The sequence below is a fragment of the Rhinolophus sinicus genome, chromosome 2 (genome assembly GCF_057876585.1).
Source record: "Rhinolophus sinicus isolate RSI-liver-muscle chromosome 2, RSI-T2T, whole genome shotgun sequence".
In the NCBI taxonomy this organism is placed as follows: domain Eukaryota; kingdom Metazoa; phylum Chordata; class Mammalia; order Chiroptera; family Rhinolophidae; genus Rhinolophus; species Rhinolophus sinicus.
In genome coordinates, this window is record NC_142502.1 from 106,566,483 (window position 1) to 106,586,707 (window position 20,225).

Sequence of the window (20,225 nt, forward strand, 5' to 3'; positions counted from 1 at the left end):
AGGAGAGATTTCGAGAGGTTCACCTCATGCTGCCTTTTCTATTACTTAAATTACCCTCCAATCTTTAAATGAGTAGTATTACATGGTCCTACTTCCCCAATCAAAAATCCATTAATCAATAACTTGAAGGATATTTTCTAGAGCTATTGTTTTCCCTCTTCTCAATTGTATCTGTTGATGGTACCACATGTAGTTTATCTCTTTTTTCTTATTTAGACTCTTCATTTTCTAAGGTGATTCAATAACTTTATTCACATCTTCTTCCAATCCAAATGTTCTCTGACAAGGCAGGGATGAGTGAGCTGCTAGGTGACAAGTCCCTTGTCAGTCTCTTTCCACCTTTGTCATTCCTACCCCCATGTGTGAGTGAGGCAGTTTATGCTGTGAGAAGTGATGAGATGACCGATATTAACAAGAGAGCATTCTTTTTCTTGTTCTAGGAGCTCCTTTCTACCCCCTCCCACATAGCTGTGCACTGTCACCCAGGAGCTCAGGACTTCGGTATCTCTAGCCTAAACCTTGAAGGGCATGGGCAAGATCAAGTCTGAAGTCTGAGAGGCAAAAGGTATAGGAAATGGACAGTATTAGGAGACAATGGAAATAAAGAACTCTTAAGAGTGTGTTTAATGCTAAGGAAGTGCATTGAAAGCCAATTCAGTGAGGTAGTAAACACAATTTTGTACTACCATCATCAATAACACGACCAAAAAAAAAAAAATGAACTCAATGAAAATAAAACAAATCTCTTACACTGAAAGAGACTAACTTGTTTTCCAAAATCGGAGATATACGCTACAGCTATCCTCATAATGGGCTCTGCAGGATGTGACCTAATGTAAACAAACTACATTCAGATTGATTCATTCAACAAGTATTTATTGAGCCCACAATTTGCCATGCAGTATTGCACGTGCTGGAGGAAAGCAGGAAAAAAAGAACTGATGAAACCCCATGCTTTCATGAGTTTTCATTATACTTTTCGGAGACAAACAACAAATAAAATAACTAAATGATGTGGTATGTAAGCTCATGATTCATGCTATGGAGAACAATCAAGGCAGGGAAAGTATATGGAGGGTAGTGGGTGCTAGGGGTTGACATTTTAGAGTAGGCGTCACTGAGGACATGAAAAAAGTGAGGGAGAAGGCCTGGGGAAATCAGGGAGAAGCATTCCAGGGAGGAGGCAAAGCAAGTGCAAAGGTACTGAGGTGGGTGGGGGGTGTTGCTCAGACTAATTTCCAACTAAAACAACTACTTGGAAAAGTCTCTTGTTGGAGATAGTTTTTCTAAAACATTCTCTATAGGGCCACGTGCCTCTGACACTTGGAGTCTGGGAGCTAACCCTGTGCTTGGAACTTAACTTGGTCGAGGACGTTTAATTAAAATTCAGCCCTGGTTTTAGGCTCCCTGTAGCTCCCTTCCCAGCGAATGTAGGTGAAAAGTTATTCTGAGTAAGAACGAAGATGAAGACATGGACTTCTTACAGTGTTGGCAGCTCTGCAGGTTTCTTGTTGGGATTTCTGAGTGTGCGAGAGATGGGCTCTAAGGCATCTGCCCTCTGGGCTCGCCCTTCCGTGTGTCAGTTTAGATTATTGGGAAGGAATTTTATTAGGCGGTATTGTCTCAGATCTACATGAAAAGGGCTTTTATTTTTTCAAACAAAAGTTAGTTTAGTTACAAAAATAACAATAACTGCAAATAGTATAAATTGAGACAATTTTTCCTGTTCCTGTGACAGAAGCTAACAACCTTCACTTTCAATGAGGGGTTTTGATATTTTGATATGACGCACACTCAGTGATCTGCTGCCTTTTGTTTTGCTTTTCTAAATAACTCCAGGAGACCTACTAGTGACATGTAGATGGACCATTTCCCTCAAATCTTATTTCCAGAACTACTATGTAAAAGTCCAGCACAACTGCAACAGAACAGGGTCAGACGGCACTGAATTGAATAATCTGGTTTTTCTAACAGTAAGGCTTGATTATTCTCTAAATATTCACCAAGTGGTTTAGAACTGAAATCATGATTTTTGGCTTTATAAAGAAAGTCCACTGTGATTTTTTACTAGGCTGCACAATCCACTATACCAATTGGCTTATTGTTTAAGAAATAGAATTCCACAGTATTCGATTCTGTATGCTTTTGTCTCGTATGTTTTTTTAATCAGAGTCACTACTACTGCTCGAGGAGTCTGTTGACATAACCACCCCTTCATCTTCATTTTCTTTATTATGCCCCGGAGGTTCCAACACAGAGTTATTACTGGGATTTGGTGGAAACACATTCATGGCTGTATCATTTGCCTGCCAGGGACACTGTGGAGCGAGGACGTCTGACCGTCTGCCTGCTGCAGGTGCATCCCCAGTTGAATGATCGTTCACACCATTGGCAGAAGGATTGTTCATCTGACCCAACGATCACTTCTCATCTCTAAACCAGCTGGGCCAGGTCCCCCTGGGTGCCCTGGAACCCAGATCAGAGGGGCACACACAGCGTTCCTAGCACTAACCCTGTGTGCACACTTACTTATTTCTGCAGCGGAGAAAGCACCTTTCCTTGCTTCCTCTATTGACTTCAGTTTTTCTTTTGCTTGGTAGACAGCTGTTGCCAGTAGTTGTTCTGCTCCCTGTAGCTGTTTTTGCAGTTGCCGAATGGCACTGTCTCTCTTCTCTACTTCTTGTTCTAAAACTTGGATTTCATGATGGATTTTTTCCCCGATTAAGTGTCAATTTCATTAGTTCTTGAAATTCCCCATCTCTGTGAATTAACAACTCCAGGAGCTGGTTTTCCTCCTCTGCCTGTAACAACTTCTGGTTTCTGGAAATTGCCAGCATTTCTATAAGTTCCCTGGACAAGACCTGCAGACCTTCCAGTGCAGACAGCAGTTACCGCCGCTCTGAGCTGTCTCCCGGGGGCTCCTTCTTCTCACGGCTCCAAGACGCCACCATGCTCCTTCACAAAGGGCTTCTTTAAATTAGTTTTAATTATTCGATACCAATTTTTCTCTGAGAACAGTTTCGAGTGGACATTTAGTAAAACTATTTTGTATTTTTTTAAATTACAGTTATTAATGCTTTTTATGTTGTAAGCAAGGACCTTTAAAATCTACACGATAAGCTCTTCCTTCAGCACATCATAGGATTTGTGTCTCTCCAGGGGGGTTAGCACATTCCCTGTTTGCTTCTCTTTCTGCCTGAGGTGCTAAAAGCTGAGAACCACATTTAGCACTGAGCATGATTTTTGAATGTATCCCACATAAATGAGATATATAGATCTTCGCTTTAAAATTGTCGATTTTTTGTTGTATTTCTTTTGAATTGCCCCAAAGAATTTGCATGATAATATCAGCCACCTTTTGCCAGGTAAGAAAATTAACACACATCATTACTGTCATTATATTTACACATATGCAGTATTTCCATTTTGTCCTTCATGAAGGAGAATCCAAGTTTCTAAAGTGCTCTTGGCATTGACTCTGGATGAAAGCGCTGTTTCTCTCCCACCCAAATTTCTATTGTCTACAGTAGACCCAGAGGAGAGAGTCCAGAGGCATTAACAAGCTGTGGTGGGGAACAGGGCCCAGGACCCAGGTATGGCTCTCTGCTCAGAGTCAGTGAGAATATAAACCCACACCGACAGCATCAGGGCAGAGCTTGCTAAGTCCCCACAGGAACTGCGATGAGGTCCTGGGCAGCTCAGTTGTCAGCAGGAAGGACGTGGGGGTGTCTGCGCCAAACTGAGGGATTGGCTTGACTCCCATGTGAACGCTCTGCCTTTGCAAGGACAACAAGCGGTGCCCACGGACACTGCTGAATTCCTAGCCGCTCACAGAGCCAGACACGGAGACGGGAAAATCTTTATTGTGGGGAGAACAGTATAAGGGTTAAATGTTTCATCAATCTCTGCAAAGGTACACAAACAATTGGCAACAACAGTTCCTGAGGCAGGAGGTGGTAACCAGGTGACTGGGGGGCAGTGGGCAGAGAACAACTTACCTCTCACTTCTGAGATTTACAGACATGGGACCATCTCTACCGTGTAAACAGCAAGTTTTGTGGGGGCTAGATTTTACACAATTTGGGGGTCTCCATTAGCAAAAAGGAATACAAAGACATAAATACAAAATTTGGTAGAAAAATGAGTGATGATTAGAAGGAGCCTGTGGAGTGAGGGGCTCTGGGCTTCAGCTCCACTAGCGTCAGGGGCACACCACTCAGGCTGGAAGCATGACTTGTGAGCCTTCAGGAAGCTCATCAGCTGAAGCAAGAGCTGAGGGACAATGACTGCCAAAGGGGACACGCCCCTCCCTGCTGGTGGCTTAGGTCCCTTGATGCCTTTGTCTCCACTGCTTTCCCTCAGAGTCCCTCAGATGGGCAGACTATATATACTCAGATCCTCTCTCCCCTCAGTGGATCCAGACACTGTGACACTCTGATGAGAACTATGGCCTGGCCCCACGCCTGTCCCAGCTAAAATCACTTACTTGCACCCCCATACATATTCATGCAATTTTCAAGGTGTTAGGAGACCCCCGAGACCAAGGGTCTATGGTCCCATCTACACCTTCTCTCAGAGGGAAAAAGGAATTCCTGGGAACAGCAGCTCTCCAGGTGTCCCCTGCCTGCCCCTCCCTCTCAGTGCCAATCCTATTTCCTGTCACTGATGATAATATAGTGTTTTCCAGTCCCCCCTCTCTTCCCAATGGGGGTGAGGGCTCCAGTCCTTGCCACATGGAACCGATGATGAGAGGAAGCAGTGACCCATCTGAATTGAGAAGAGGAAATGGAGGAGTTTGGACATATTTAAGCCATGTTGTTCCTGTGGTTTCCCTCCAAAATGTCTGCCTTTATTGGAGGTTTGGTTTGAAGCTATAACCAGGATCTCCTGATGCTTCAGAATGCATGATGCCTCCACCAGATACTAGGTCACTTTTGTGCTTGTTTTTAAAACTCCGTACTAAAGAAATTCTAAACATACACAAAAGTAGGGAGAAGAGTACAGTGAAACCTTCACTCAGCTACAAAGATGAATCATATCCACTCATAATTTATCTGTATCCCCAACCATAACCCACATGCATTATTTTGAGGTGAACCCACACAGTATTTTATTTCATCTATTGGCAGTTTTTTGTAAGATGATCTTTAAAAATGAGAGAGAGAAAGGAATGATGAAACTGACAAAATGTTTCCCACTACGATTAACGACGAGGAGACTCTGAGAAGTCTAAGTGTCTGGCTTTACGTTGAATGTTCAGCACATCTTAGACACTCAAAAGCAACCAGCAGCTCTGAGTGGAGAAGCAGAGACGTGTAACGTCATTATTTAGTATCTTTTGTCTTTTTTCAGAGCAGCATTTGTTGTTTCAGAATTATAACCGGACATTTCTACTCCCAACCTCTCAGAGGAACTTCCAAGCTCAGATGACAGAAAATTCTCGCCCTTGATTTGTACCTTGAGGCCCCACCCGCCCCTTAGACTCTGACTTCCCTGTGGGAGGGGCTGGAGGACAAACAGGGACAAGAAAACAGAAAGGCTCGTTTACTATCTGCAGGCATATCCTCCGATAACGAAAGGCAAACAAGTCTGGAGCCAAGAATAGTGTTCCCTGTTTTCTCTCTTTCAGGAAATATCTCCCAAAGCAGACAGAGCAAGAGCTAAAATCAGACACCAGTCATTGTTTTGGTCGTGTGCCTGAATTCCCACATTTCCAGTTTTCCTCATACCAGGACTAAGCTCCATCACTGTGGATATGACAGGGTGGCAGAAACACAGGCCTCCTTCACCCTGGGTCCAGCTCCTGCAGGACGTCTCTGAGGTTTTCTGAGGTGACCATGTCCTCTCACTTTTGCACAAATTCCCACTTCTATGTTCAACGTATCTTCTCCACATGCAGACCATATAGTCCAGTAGCTTCCCTGCTGCCTGGTGGAGTGTTGGTTTTTCATTTTCTTTATTAGATTCACTGACTATCTTTGTCCTTAACTGATTTCTAAGACATCGGGGTTTCTTCAGGGGAAGCTGCTGATGGGGGCTGCTGGGCAGACAGACTCCTTCTGAGGGTTTTCTTGGAGGCCCCCAGACACTGATTGACTGCCTCCCCCAGGGACCTAAAAGAAGCATATTCTGTGTTCCTGGAGGGGGCAGACGCTCCCAGCCCCATCTCACACCAGCAGGGGCCTGGCAATTCTCTTAATTTTTATTTTATTTTTTGCATTTCAATAACTTTATTGAAATGTATATCCCTCAGTACCAATACATAATGATAGTTGGTTAGGTTACCTCTGACAACTCAAAATTCACACCAATGTAATAAAAATATTGAACAATATCAGCCTTTTGGGAAAACTGAAAAGTTACCTACAAAACATGGTTTACAGACGTATAAGATCCACCGTGGTTCTTTGGTTCATTTTCCAGTGCGTGTTTCCCATAACATGATGTAAAAGTTGGGTGCAGCGATCCTGGGTGGGTGAGGCTCCACATGGCGCCGGGTAACCGTGTCCAACACTTCACACTGTGGGTGTCCTCACATCACTGACTGCACAGCTAACACTTCACACTGTGGATGTCCTCACATCACTGACTGCACAGCCAACACTTCACACTGGATGGCCTCACATCATTGACTGCACAGCCAACACTTCACACTGTGCATGTCCTCACATCAATGTCTGCAAAGCCAACACTTCACACTGTGGATGGCCTCACATCACTGACTGCACAGAGAACACTTAACACTGTGGATGTCCTCACATCACTGACTTCACAGTCAACACTTCACACTGTGCATGTCCTCACATCACTGAATGCACAGAGAACACTTCACACTGTGATGTCCTCACATCACTGACTGCACAGAGAACACTTCACACTGTGGATGTCCTCACATCACTGACTGCACAGAGAACACTTCACACTGTGGATGTCCTCACATCACTGACTGCACAGAGAACACTTCACACTGTGGATGTCCTCACAGACTGACTGCACAGAGAACACTTCACACTGTGGATGTCCTCACATCACTGACTGCACAGAGAACACTTCACACTGTGGATGTCCTCACAGACTGACTGCACAGAGAACACTTCACATTGTGGATGTCCTCACGTCACTGACTGCACAGAGAACACTTCACACTGTGCATGTCCTCACATCACTGAATGCACAGGCAACACTTCACACTGTGGATGTCCTCACATCACTGACTGCACAGCCGACACTTCACACTGTGGATGTCCTCACATCACTGACTGCACAGAGAACACTTCACACTGTGGATGTCCTCACATCACTGACTGCACAGCCAACACTTCACACTGTGGATGTCCTCACATCACTGACTGCACAGAGAATACTTAACACTGTGGATGTCCTCACATCACTGACTGCACAGCCAACACTTCACACGGTGCATGTCCTCACATCACTGACTACACAGGCAACACTTCACACTGTGGATGTCCTCACATCACTGTCTGTGCAGCCAGCACTTCAAACTGTGGATGTCCTCACATCACTGACTGCACAGAAAACCCTGAACACACCCCAGCAACCACACGGCTGTGAAGAAGCTTATTTAGTCTTCTTAAGACTGTCTGTCGGCACAGGAGGGGCACTTAGTGAAAGTATATTCTCTTCATTTTAAACACGATTCTCAATGAGAAGCAATGGCCATTTTATCAAAACAGTCGTAGCAAAAAGTTCTGGATTGTTAAATCAGCAAGTGTTCATAGTGATGTTTTATTTTGAGTTACTAATATAATAAAAACTAATTTTCTTGATGAGACTGGATTGAAGCAGATTTTGTACGAAAACTTCTGTTTTTCGTGGATACAAACATCACCTGCTTCCTAGAAAAAATATTAAAAATAACTTAATATGCCACAATTACTAGGTGTGTAGTTTTGCTTTATATAAAATAACCTCAAATTCAAACGTAATTCCCATGTAGCAATGAAGCCCACTTCTCTGGATTATCTGTGACTTGCATTATAGGTGCCAAGAAACCGTTTTCACTGCCTAGAATGGTGACCCTCATTATGCCTTCAAAGTGCATTTGTGAAATGATGGTTTTGATATAAACCTCATTAAAATTTTATTTAACAGTTTACTATTTTCGATACCACCTAAATATATTGACCCAGTATAGAAAGTTGGATCCATGTTAGACATGAAGCTTCCCAGACTTGTCATTAGCATTTCACACGCTCTTGGCTTTTTTCTATGCCTCACAGATGAATTAAAATTTAAGCGTAATTCCACTACAGTGTGATGTTAATTAGGGAGTTTTCCCAAATTTGACACCAGTGTTATGTAGTTGTGACGTTTCTGAGACTTCACAGCTTAAATCCATTGTAGCATTATGGAATCCATAGCTCAGGATTGGGGAGAAAGTCTTCAGAGAAGAGAATTTTATTGTTGTAATAATCCAATTCAGGGACTGTTTCGGGAATGGTTGGAAGGTGGGTTATTCTGTAGTAACTATGCTTCAATTGCCATGCAGTACGCCCAGAAACAATCCTTTTCAACGTCTGATCATTTGATTTGGAACACTTGTTTGATGACTATTCAGTTAAACACTTGTACGAGCTCTTGCTGGGAGGTCAAATCCCTGCCATTTATCTTGCAGTGTGTCTGAAGTCATCCTACTCCTTCTGTGAACTCCACACACCTCTGTGCTTGGGTCTCCAGTGCAATGACAGACAGTGCAGACACAGACGGCTTTGCGTTAGAAAACACCATCCTGCAGTGGCATGCCTGAAGTTGAGCTTCTAGTCTTTCATGGTTAAGGCTCTTCCTCCTTCCAAATGGCCAGTTCTCTTGAGTGAGTGAGTGAATAACAGAGTGGCAGAGATGGAAAGGCAGTAGCAGCTTTGAATGTCCAACACCTTCTCTATCACAATCTTTTCGATCTTCATCGAAAAGCCTGAAACGTGAACCTAGACCGGCTTATTCGGATCCAGTCAGTTGCCAGTGGGACGTTCCTTTCCTCTTCCATTGATTCTACAGCCAAGTAGAAGCTGCTCAGTTCGGCACACCCAAGGGGCTGGGGCTGTATCATTTTGGACGGGAATCTGTCCAGTAAATTCATAGCTAGAGAAAGTGTCTTAGTGTTGAAGCCAAAGAGCTGAGTTAGACCTGAAAGTTCTTTTACTCCCAAGTCCCTTAGCCTTGCAGGCATCCTGAGGTCATTATCATGTGCAGATTCAATTTGTCTCAGGCTGCAGACCTCCCTGGCTGGCATTCGCCTCCTGTTCCAACGGGGCATTCAGCTGATGTGGCAGTTTCCGAGTCAGTTGTTGTCAGTGCCTCTATCATCCTGATCACAAATGCGGCTTCTCAGTGGTAACCACCCTCCCCGGACCTACTCTCACTCTGTCCCCGATATCAGATCCCAGAAGCATAAGAGGCGAGGGGACTCACAGGCATGAGGGGAGAGGACTGGGGAGGGGCAACTGCCCTGGGTGGGGGTCTCCTCAGTGCCCCCCCCTCAGGTGACACTGCCCTGCTCTGAATCAGCTTGGAGCCAAAGCTCTTAATTTTTGTTGAAGGACCTCACATTTGGCTTCTTTATTGACTCAGGAAACCACAACAGTGGATTTGGACAGATTTCCTCTGCAGTTTAGTCTTTGAAGGGGAATACACCGATTGTTTCCAGATCATTTTCAGACACTAAATGTGATTGAAAAGCCAAATTTTCTAGTTGCTTGTGGTGGACACACAGGAAAATAAATACAGCACCTCCAGGACTTAGGGAGTAGAGATATGTCTTTCTTGAGTGTGTGATTCCTGGGGGTGGTGTTTGACCCTGGATTTTCCAAAGAACTTATCACTGAGCAAGTATTTCCACTTCTTGCAATAAAGTCAGAGAAAACAGAAGCCACCTTGCAAGCAAGCGAACCCAGAGGAGAAGAAGAAATGAGGTGTCCTGGGAGACATCAGAGAGGGCCCTTTCCCTGAGGGGTCCTTATTTTTAGGGTTCTGATAAACAACGTGTTTGGAGTGGTAACCACATCTTTGTGGTTTCAAAGAAAATCATTGAAAATCAAAGAAAATCATTGAAAGGCATTTAGCAGGTGGTTGACACAGAGTAAATGCTGAAAAATCAGAGTTTGATTCAAAGATAGTGATGGTTCCAGCATGATCGAGTCTCCCAAATGTCAACAGGGAGGTGGGCATGGACATTTCCCAAAGACCAAAAAGAAAAGCATCCAGGAGATAAGGTCATGTCACAGCCAGGGACAGTGCAGGGCCCGGTGTGAGCAGGTCACGGGTGTCTCTTCCTGTTCAGACTCCAATGCTGAGCACGCAGGACAGAACGTGGTAGAACTCAGCAAACGTACCGGTCAGCCTGATGAATAAGTGTGGCAGGTGTGAGGGCACAAGGAAGCCCTGTGCCTTCTGTCGGGGCATAAACTGAAAATTGTTGATGTACGTACCCTGCAAAGGTCGGTAGGTGGGTAGATGGATGGATGGATGGATGGATGGATGGATGGATGGATGGATGGATAGGTGGGTGGGTGGGTATTATCCACATCCTGTGTGAGTATCTCTCTACCTCTGTCTTTGTCTCTTGGCCCTTTGCCTGTATGTTTCTCTGTCCATATCTATCATTGTCCCCTCATAATCACTCCTCCACTTTCATAAGTAAGTGGAGATAGGAATAATCTTTTACCTGGTTTTATAACGTCTTGCCTGTATATTGTATTAGTGGTTACACCACAAAAACAAAAGGAAAGGAATCTGTGAAAAGCAGCATAAAAGAAACAGAAGCTTCTCATATGGAGACCAAGGCTGTGCTTCACTTGCAGTGTTGAACCAGCTCACAGTAAACAGGGAGTGGGAAAGTGACAGACTAGCTGTGCACTTGCTGATTCAAAAGGAGGGTTGCTTCTCCAGATCCCTCTCTGTGTGTCCTTAGTCTCGGCTCTCTAGGTCCAAGCTCTGAGTGGTGGTGTCCTCATGTGGCCACAAGGCTTAGGACAGAAGAGCCAGCTCCCCTTTCTCTTCCTCAGCCAGGACCACTCCAGGGTCTCCTTCTGCTCCCAGCACTTGGACAGGGCTCTGCACAGAAGGGGGTGTCCAGGTCACAGGTCAGGCTCAGGGCCTGTTCAGCTTTTCAAAATCCTGGTTGATACTGACATTTCTTCCCACCACAGAGTGACTCTGGGCTTTGTCCCCAGGGCAGAGGCAAGCCTCCAGACCATAATAGCCAGGACTCAACTGTGGGGTTGACCTACCCCAAAATCCCTGGTACCTCAAGACACAGTCCCTCACCTTGCTGGATGGAACCTTGGACTCTTGAATCCCCTCCCTTGTTCCTACAGCTTCTTCTGTGGTGGAGGCCGCTCCTCCCAGGAATCAACCCTGTGAGTCACCAACCAGGAGATTTGGGGATAGGAGCCCTGAGGAGTCAGGTCCTGGAAGGAGGGAGCCTCTGGAGAGTACGGGAAAGGAGGAGAGAGGAAGGAGCCAGGGAGGAAAGGACAATAGGAAGGACTGGATTAGAGGGTTTGTGTGTAGGCGGGCAGGGGTGGTGCAGGGAGAGAATGTGATGTTGCGATATAATAAGAAATACATATTTGGTCTTCACTCCTGATTCCTGGAACAGAGCTCTTAAAACCCTCATAATTTCCTGAGTGACAGGGATGATAGAGCATCTTGAGTTATAATATTTGGTCTGAGTGCCTGGTTCCTGTCACAAGAGCTTCCAAGACCCTTGGAATCCCTGGAGTGACAAAAGTGGCCCATTGGTGTCCTAATGAGATGACTGGAGGCTGGGTCCCTAGGGTGCTTCTGAATATGGGTTTGTTGTCAGAGGTACTATGTAATTAGAGGGTTGGAACTTTCAGCCCCACCCTCCAACCTCCAGGGAGGGGACAGGGGCTGGGATTGAGTTGATCACCACTGGCCAATGATTTAATCAATCATACCTATGTAACGGAGGGCCCACAAAACCCTAAACAGTGGGACTCAGAGGTTTCTGGGTTAGTGAGGCATGGAGGTGCTGGGAGGGGTGTGCGCCAGGAGACACCACAGAAGCTCTAAGCCACCCCCTTCCCCGCCCTATGCATGGCTTCTGTTTCCTTGTTCCTGGGTTGTATCCTTTATAATGAAACAGTCAGTAGTACTGAAGTGCTTTTCTGAGTTCTTCGAGCCATTCTAGCAAGTTAGCCAACCTGGAGACAGTTGTCATGGAAACACCTGAATTGCAGCTAAGTCAGAAGTGTGAGTAGCCTGGGACCCAGTACTGGTGACTCCCATCTGATGTGGGGGGAAGGCAGTCTATGGGACTGAGTGAGCCCCTCACCTGGGGGGTCTGCACTAACCCCTGGTAGTTGGTGTCAGAACCAAATTGAATTGTAGGACATACAGTTGGTGTCCACAGAGAATTGGAGAATCGCTTGGTGTGGAAAAACCCACCCACGTGGTGTCAGAAGTGAACTGTCAGTGAAAACAGACCTTAGTAGACAGGCGCAAAGGAATTTCTGGGGTGCTGGGGAAGGAGAGCGAATGGCAGGTGCTGAAGGCCCAGTCCTGGATGTTGAGGGACCCACTCCCTGGGTCATGACCTCACAGCCCAGTCAGGGTCCAGCCCTGGGCGGCCTGCGCTCTCAGCCCTCAGCTACTTGGATCACCTCCTTCTCCTCGCTGATGAAGCGGGAGCTGCCTGGCCAGGCCCAGAGGGTGGCGCTGTGGGCGGTGAGGTGGCCCAGCTGCGGGCAGCCAAGGAGGCCATGTTCCTGGAGGTCCCTTGCAGGACTTAGCTTGGGGTCTGCAGATCGTCTGGGCTACAAGCAGCTCAGCGGCGAACCTAGTGCTGTCTGTCTGTGGTTCGAGGCTGGTGGCGGAACTGCGAGTGCCCAGCGGTGCTTGCCCGCAGCAGGGCTGCGGGGCCTGGGCCAGTCGGCAAAGAACCCACATGCATACACAGAATCAGGACCCCCAGACCACACACAGGGAAAGTGACCCTTGTCCTTTCAACCCCAGATCCAGATCTGAAAGAGTTCAGGTCTCCAGTTTCAGTTGATAATATGTGTGGGGACAGAGCCCCAGAAAGTAGTTTACAGGCTCTCGGCCTCACGTGGAAAGGTGCTGGCTTGGCTGTGGCTGATTGGCCATCGGCTGTGGCCGGTTAGCCGATTGGCCGCTGGTATAACTGCTGCGGCTACGGAGGAGAGCCGAGGACTGCCGAGGAGCCGAACAGAGCCGAGGAGAGCGGAAGAGAGGAGAGGAACAGAGTCGAGAGAGTGGAGGAGAGTCGTCTGTCAGTCGGTTGGCGGAAAGGCGGATGGCAGGTCGCGGGTCCAGTGGGCCCAGCCTCCAGTGAGACCATAGTGGTATGACTCCCCTACCTATGGCTCCATGGGTGTTCCTTTTTGGCCTCACCATATCCTGCATTCTTGTGTGGGGAACGGGAGCAGAGACCCCGCAGGCCGCCCGGCCCGAAAAATGGCACAGCGAGCAGGATCTCCCGCATGACAAATGGTGCAGCGAGCAGGGTCTCCCGCATGACAATATGATAGGTTGGAAAGCGATACAGGATATAGAGAAAAAAATAGAAGGAGGCGGGGGAGGGGTGGTTTAGGGGAACAAATGACAATTTGAAATGGGGTGCTCAGGTAGGTAACATTTCAGCAAGTCTTGAAAGAGGTGAGGGGCTGGGCCATGCGGTTAACTGGGGGAAGAGCGGTCCAGAACCAACGTCTGCATGTACCTGGGCTCACACTGGGCCGGCACTAACCCTGCAGGTGGAATGGAGGCCCCTGAAGCCACCACTTCCTGGGAGGGGGTGGGGATCCGGGTCTCTATATCCGTTCACTAGGTCACGGCCTGGGGTTTCTTGGCGTGAAGGAAACTGGGAAAGAAGGGAAGATCCTGAGCTGAGTCCAGCCCCCATCCTGCCCTGAGCTCTTTCTTTCTCAAACCAGTGTCCTCCAGGGTTGTGGTGACCCAACAAGAGGACCCGAGGGCAATCACCCGCTGTATGCAGAGAATTTATTTCTCACCTGCCAACATTCCTCTCACCTGGCTGCAGGAAGGGAAGGTGCTGAGCCTGGACTCAGTTCTCAGAGGGACCTGACCTGGGGGTTGGGGACACATCCATGATGGACAGCTATGAGGGTCCTCCCCAGAGAGGAGCTGAGACACACCTGCCTGGTGGAGCACCTGGGGCTGAAGGGCACTCTCAGCGTGACCTGAGGTGAGGTGTTCTCAGAGCATAGGGGTGAGGGTGAGGGTGGATCTCATCGAGACCCTGCCATGCTCTCTGTCCCTGTGTCTGAGGCCCTTCCCTTTCCCTCTAAAGGGAGATGCGGGAATGTCCTCAGTCACTCTCTGATCCTTACACCTCACTCTCATTCAGAAGTCCTTCAGGCTCTAACTCCTTCATTCCTGCTGCACCTTCTCCCACAGCCCCAGGCTCCAGCCTCTCTCTTCTGCCCTCCAGTGCTAGGAAGGGCTCACTCCCCACTGAGCTCTAGGTGAGAAGCTAGATTATGGCTGAGGTTGGAGGTCCTGGGCCAGGGCTTGGGGAGGGAGAATGGGCCACAAAAAGAAGCTGAAGGTGAGGAGGTGACAGAGGAAGAGGTTTTCCCACCATCATTTTCCTCTGATAGTGTAAGGGAGCCGTCTGTCCCTCAGGCCCAGGGACATGCAAAGAGCAGCAGCAATGTGGACATTTTCTAAGAGAAAGAAAAGTAAAGGGGTTTCTCCCTGTTTGCTTATTCCTTTTACCTTGCTGCCCAATGTTGTGGTATAAGTTACATTGAGATTTTTTTTCACCAAATTCTAGATCCTGAGATTTCTTTCTTAAATCTAGAGTCTTTCTAAAAAGCCTTCAAATAGAAGGGAATAATAGCAAGGATATCCTAATGCCTGAACATTTCAAACCAATGATTCAAGAAATAGGTCAAAATATTCATGGAGAAATAACCATCAACATTTGACTATTAAAAACCACACTAAATAAAGTATGATGTGGTCTTGAAGTCAAAATAATGTGTTTAAACAGGTTTTTACTTTGAAGTAATTCCAAACTTAGAGAAAACTTGCAGGTAAAGTAGAAAAGAATCCTCACTATCCTAACGTTTTGCCACATTTGCTGTATACATAATGATTCGAGAGTAAGTTGCAGATATCACTGCCCTTTTACTCCTCAATATATCAGTCTGTTTCCTAAGAACAAGGATATTTTCTTTTATAATGAGACTACAATAATCAAAACCAGGAAAATTAACATTGACTCAATATTACTGTCACTATCTAAATTCTTCAAATTGTCAATAATATTATTCATAGGTATTTTTTTTTTCCAGTTCAGGATCTAATCTAGGAACATGCATTGGATTCACTTGTCATGTATCTTTAGTCTTCTTCGATTTGGAACCATTTTTCATATTTCATTTCTCTTTAATGACCTTGGTATTTTTGTAGGTGACTGGCCATTTATTCTATAGGAAGTCCTTCAACTTGGGTTTATTCAATGCTCTTATGGTTCGAATCAAGTTGTGCATTTTTGGCAGGAACATTGCAGCTGTGATGTTGTATCCTTCTCACAACATCATATCAGGAGACACATGAGGTCAGTTTGGCCCGTTGTGGGTGATGTTAATTTTGATCACTTAGCTAAAGCAGTGTCTGCCAGGTATTTTCACTACAAAGTTACTGTTTTCCATTATAATTGACAAGGAACTTGAGGGGAGATTCTTTGAAACTATGTAACTATCTTATTCTTCAACAAACTTTCACTCACTGGTTTTAGCAATCCTTGATGATTCCTGTCTGTATCAGTTATTACTATGGTTGCAAAATAATGATTTTTCAAACTCTATTCTTTCCCATTTATTAGTTGGCATTCCACAGTAAAGAACAACTTTCCCTTTTCTCTTTGCCCCCAATTATTTATTTATGTGTCCATTTAATATCAGTATGGGTGAATGGATTTTAACTTAACATACTGGTTTATCATAAAAGGATTAGTTTTAAACTTTTATTCCATCACTTAATTGTTAAACTTGGACAGGTCACTGAACCTCTATGTGCCCAGTGCCCTCAAGTGTAAAAGAGAAAAGGAAAAGCAATTTTGTACCATTCTTCTGAGGTCACCTGTGACAGAATCTCAGAGACTTGTGGGATGATATCCAAGCAATCACACATATGTGCAACTGGAATCCCATAAGGAGAGGAAAGAGAGAACAGGACAAATAAAGACTTGCAGAGAGGTAGGCCCAAACGTTTCCAAAATTTGGTAACAGCCATGAATTTTTAGACTCAAGAAATTTGGGGGACTCCAAGCAAGATATATATAAATAAAACCACACCAATGAAATCTGACAAAAAACAAAGATAAACAGAAACTCTTGAGACCAATGAGAGAAAAAAGACACACTACGTACATAAGAAAAATTATAAGAATGACCAGTAAGTATGTTTCTAATTTATCATCAGAAACAATGGACATCAGAAGACAATGGAACAACATTTTTAAAAAGTGCTGTGAGAAAATAAACTGTTAAATCAGAATTCTACAGCAGTAAAAATACTCTTTAGAAAAAAAAGGAAAAATATTTTCCGATAAAATAAAACTCAGAAAGCTTGTTTCAAACAGAAAACAACAACAATAACAACAAAGACATTAAACAGATTTCCTCTGGGAAAAGAAATACCAGATGGGAACTTAAGTCTTCAGGAGGGAATGCATAGCAGTGGAAATCATAAATATGTGGGGGGTGGGGATAGGATAAGGAAAGGCTCTTTTTTTTGCTCATAGTTTCCTTAAAATATAAATAAACAGCACTGCCCACCACCTTGACCTAATTGACATTACAGAACATTACAGCAACCCAGGAACAACATACATACATATATATATATATATATATATATATATATATATATATATATATATATATTTTTTTTTTAAGTGCTTTTGTACATGCACTAAGATCATATGCTGAGACATAAAACAAGTAATAGTAAATTTCAAAAGATTGAAATCATATGTACTTTGGCCAAAACTAATTTTCTTATAAATAAGTAACAAGATATCAGGAGAATAAAACCAATATTTAGAAATAAAAAACAAACAAACAACCTTCTAAATAATCCATGGATCAAAGATAACACTGGAAATTAGAAAGATTTCAACTGAATGATAATGAAAAAGTATCTTTCAAAAATTATAGGATGCTATTCCAAGACTTTCCACACAAAAGACAGTGTGGAATTGGCCAAAGGGTAGAAACATGATCAATACAACAGAATGAAGTGACCAGAAATGGATCTATGCAAATACCATGAGCTGGTTTTGAATGCAGGTGCTCAGGTAATCCAATGATGAAGGGATAGTCTTTTTAACAAACTGTCCTGGGACAGTTGGACATCTGTATGCAAAAAATAAAAAATAAAGTAAATCTAAATGGTATCTTATATCACATAAAGGATTAACTCAAAATGGATCACAGGTACTACAGGTGACATGCAAAGCCATAAAACTTCTAAAAGAACAGTAAGGAGAAAATCTGACCTCTGGTTTGGTGATAAGTTTTTAGATAATACACCAAAAGCCCAATCCATTAAAAAAAAATCACATGTCAGACTTTATCAAAATTAAAAACTCTTACTCTACAAAACACACTGGTAAGAGAAAGAGAGACCAGCCACTTGAAGAAATGTTTGGAAGTCACACATATGATAAAGGACTTATAGCCAAAATAAATAAAGAAAATTGAAGCTTAACAAAGGAAAACAACAAATCTTAATTTAAAAAGTAAGTGAGAGACAGATCTTCACCCCAAACAATATATGGGTGTCAAATAAACATACAGAAAGCTGCTTAACATCATCCTTCATTAGGGAAATACAAACTAAAGCCACAATGAGACACCGCTACATGACTAGAATAGTTAAAACAATGTTAAGTGACAATAAGAAATGCTGGCAAGGATATAGAGCACCAGGAACTCTCATTCATGGCTGATGAGAATGAGAACTTGTAAAGCCACTTAGGAAGACTGTTTGTGTTTTCTTCTAAACTTAAACACAGACTTGCCTCATGGCTCATCAATGGCACTGCTCGATATTCACCCAAGTGAATTGGGAATTTATTTGCACACACCTCAGGGGAATGTTTATAGCCCTTTTATTCATAATCATTAAAAACTGTAAACAACCCAGATATCCCTCAACAGTAGAAGGACAAACAAACACATATAACCATACACAGTACTGTGTGTATACAGTGGAATAGTATGCAGTCATTAAAAATGAAATACTAACACACAACAACCTGGATTAATAATTTTTTTTTAAAATTAAACTTATTGGGGTGACAATTGTTAGTAAAATTACATAGATTTCAGGTATACAATTCTGTATTACATCATCTATAAATCCCATTGTGTGTTCATCACCCAGAGTCAGTTCTCCTTCCATCACCATATATTCGATCCCCTTACCCTCATCTCCCACCCCCCACCCCCTGCCCCCCTTACCCTCTGGCAACCACTAAACTATTGTCTGTGTCTTTGAGTTTCTGTTTCTCATTTGTTTGTCTTGTTCTTTTGTTGTTTTTGGTTTATATACCACATATCCGCGAAATCACATGGTTCTCTGCTTTTTCTGTCTGACTTGTTTCCCTCAGCATTACTCTCTCAAGATCCATCCATGTTGTCACAAATGTTCCTATATCATCTTTTCTTACTGCCGAATAGTATTCCATTGTGTATATATACCATTACTTCTTTATCCATTCATCTATCAAAGGACATTTTGGTTGTTTCCATGTCTTGGCCACAGTAAACAAAGCTGCAATGAACATTGGAGCACACGTGTCTTTATGGATAAATGTTTTCAGATTTTTTGGGTAGATACCCAGGAGAGGGATTGCTGGGTCATATGGCAATTCTATTCGTAATTTTTTAAGGAACCTCCACACTGCCTTCCATAACGGCTGCACCAGTCTGCATTCCCACCGACAGTGTATGAGGGTTCCTTTTCCTCCACAGCCTCTCCAACATTTGTTACTATTTGTCTTGTTGATGATAGCCATTCTGACTGGGGTGAGGTGATATCTCATTGTGGTTTTGATTTGCATTTCTCTGATGATTAGTGATGTTGAGCATTTTTTCATATGTCTATTTGCCATTTGTATGTCCTCTTTGGAGAAATGTCTCTTCAGGTCCTCTGCCCATTTTTCAATTGGGTTGTTTGTTTTTTTGTGGTTGAGTTGCATGACTTCCTTGTATATTCTGGATACTAGCCCCTTAATAATTTTTGTTTGTTTATTTGTTTTATTTTGGTTGGTTTTGGTTTGGGGATTTTTTTAAAGATTTTTTTTTTTTAAAGAGCAGTTTACTTTACAGCCAAACTAAAATCAAGGTGGAGAGATTTTCTGTATGCCTCCTGAACCCACACAGTCCCAGCCTCTCCCACAATCAACACACCTCACCAGAGTGGTACGTTTGTTACAACTGATGAATTTACACTGACACATTATAATCTCCCAAAGGCCAGAGTTTACATTAGGGTTCACTCTTGATGTTGTACATTCTATGGTTTGGACAAATGTATGACAGCATGTATCCACCTTTATAGTATCATACAGAGTATTTTCACTGCCCTAAATCTCTTTGTGCCCTGCCTGTTTAATTCCATTCTCTACCCTAACCCCTGGCAATCACTGACCATTTTCCTGTCTCTGTAGTGTTGCCTTTTCCAGAATGCCATATAGTTGGAATCACACAGTATGTGGCCTTTTCAGGTTGGCTTCTTTCACTTAGTATTATGTATTTAAGGTTCCTCCATGTCTTTTCATGGCTTGATAGCTTTTTTTTTTTTTTTTTTTTTTAAGATTTTATTGGGGAGGGGGAACAGGACTTTACTGGGGAACAGTATGTACTTCCAGGACTTTTTCCCAAGTCAAGTTGTTGTCTCTTCAGTCTTAGTTGTGGAGGGTGCTGTTCAGCTTCAAGTTGTTGTCCTTTCAGTCTTAGTTGTGGAGGGCGCAACTCAGCTCCAGGTCTAGTTGCCAATGCTAGTTGCAGGGGTCACAGCCCACCATCCCTTGCGGGAGTCGAACTGGCAACTTTGTGGTTGAGAGGACGTGCTCCAACCAACTGAGCCATCCGGGAGCTCAGCAGCAGCTCAGCTCAAGGCCGTGTTCAGTCTTAGTTGCAGGGGGTGCTGCCCACCATCCCTTGCAGGACTCGAGGAGT

General features: G+C 44.1%; 1 protein-coding gene and 2 pseudogenes across 1 annotated transcript in view; all 3 read right to left on the reverse strand.

The window, feature by feature from the left end:
• Nucleotides 1-20,225, reverse strand: part of LOC109439084 (patr class I histocompatibility antigen, A-126 alpha chain-like) — a 72,989-nt gene that overhangs the window by 27,708 nt on the left and 25,056 nt on the right. The window lies entirely within an intron of this gene.
• LOC141571859 (mediator of RNA polymerase II transcription subunit 4 pseudogene) lies at nt 1,543-3,446 on the reverse strand (annotated as a pseudogene).
• LOC109439081 (cyclin-G1 pseudogene) lies at nt 8,370-9,170 on the reverse strand (annotated as a pseudogene).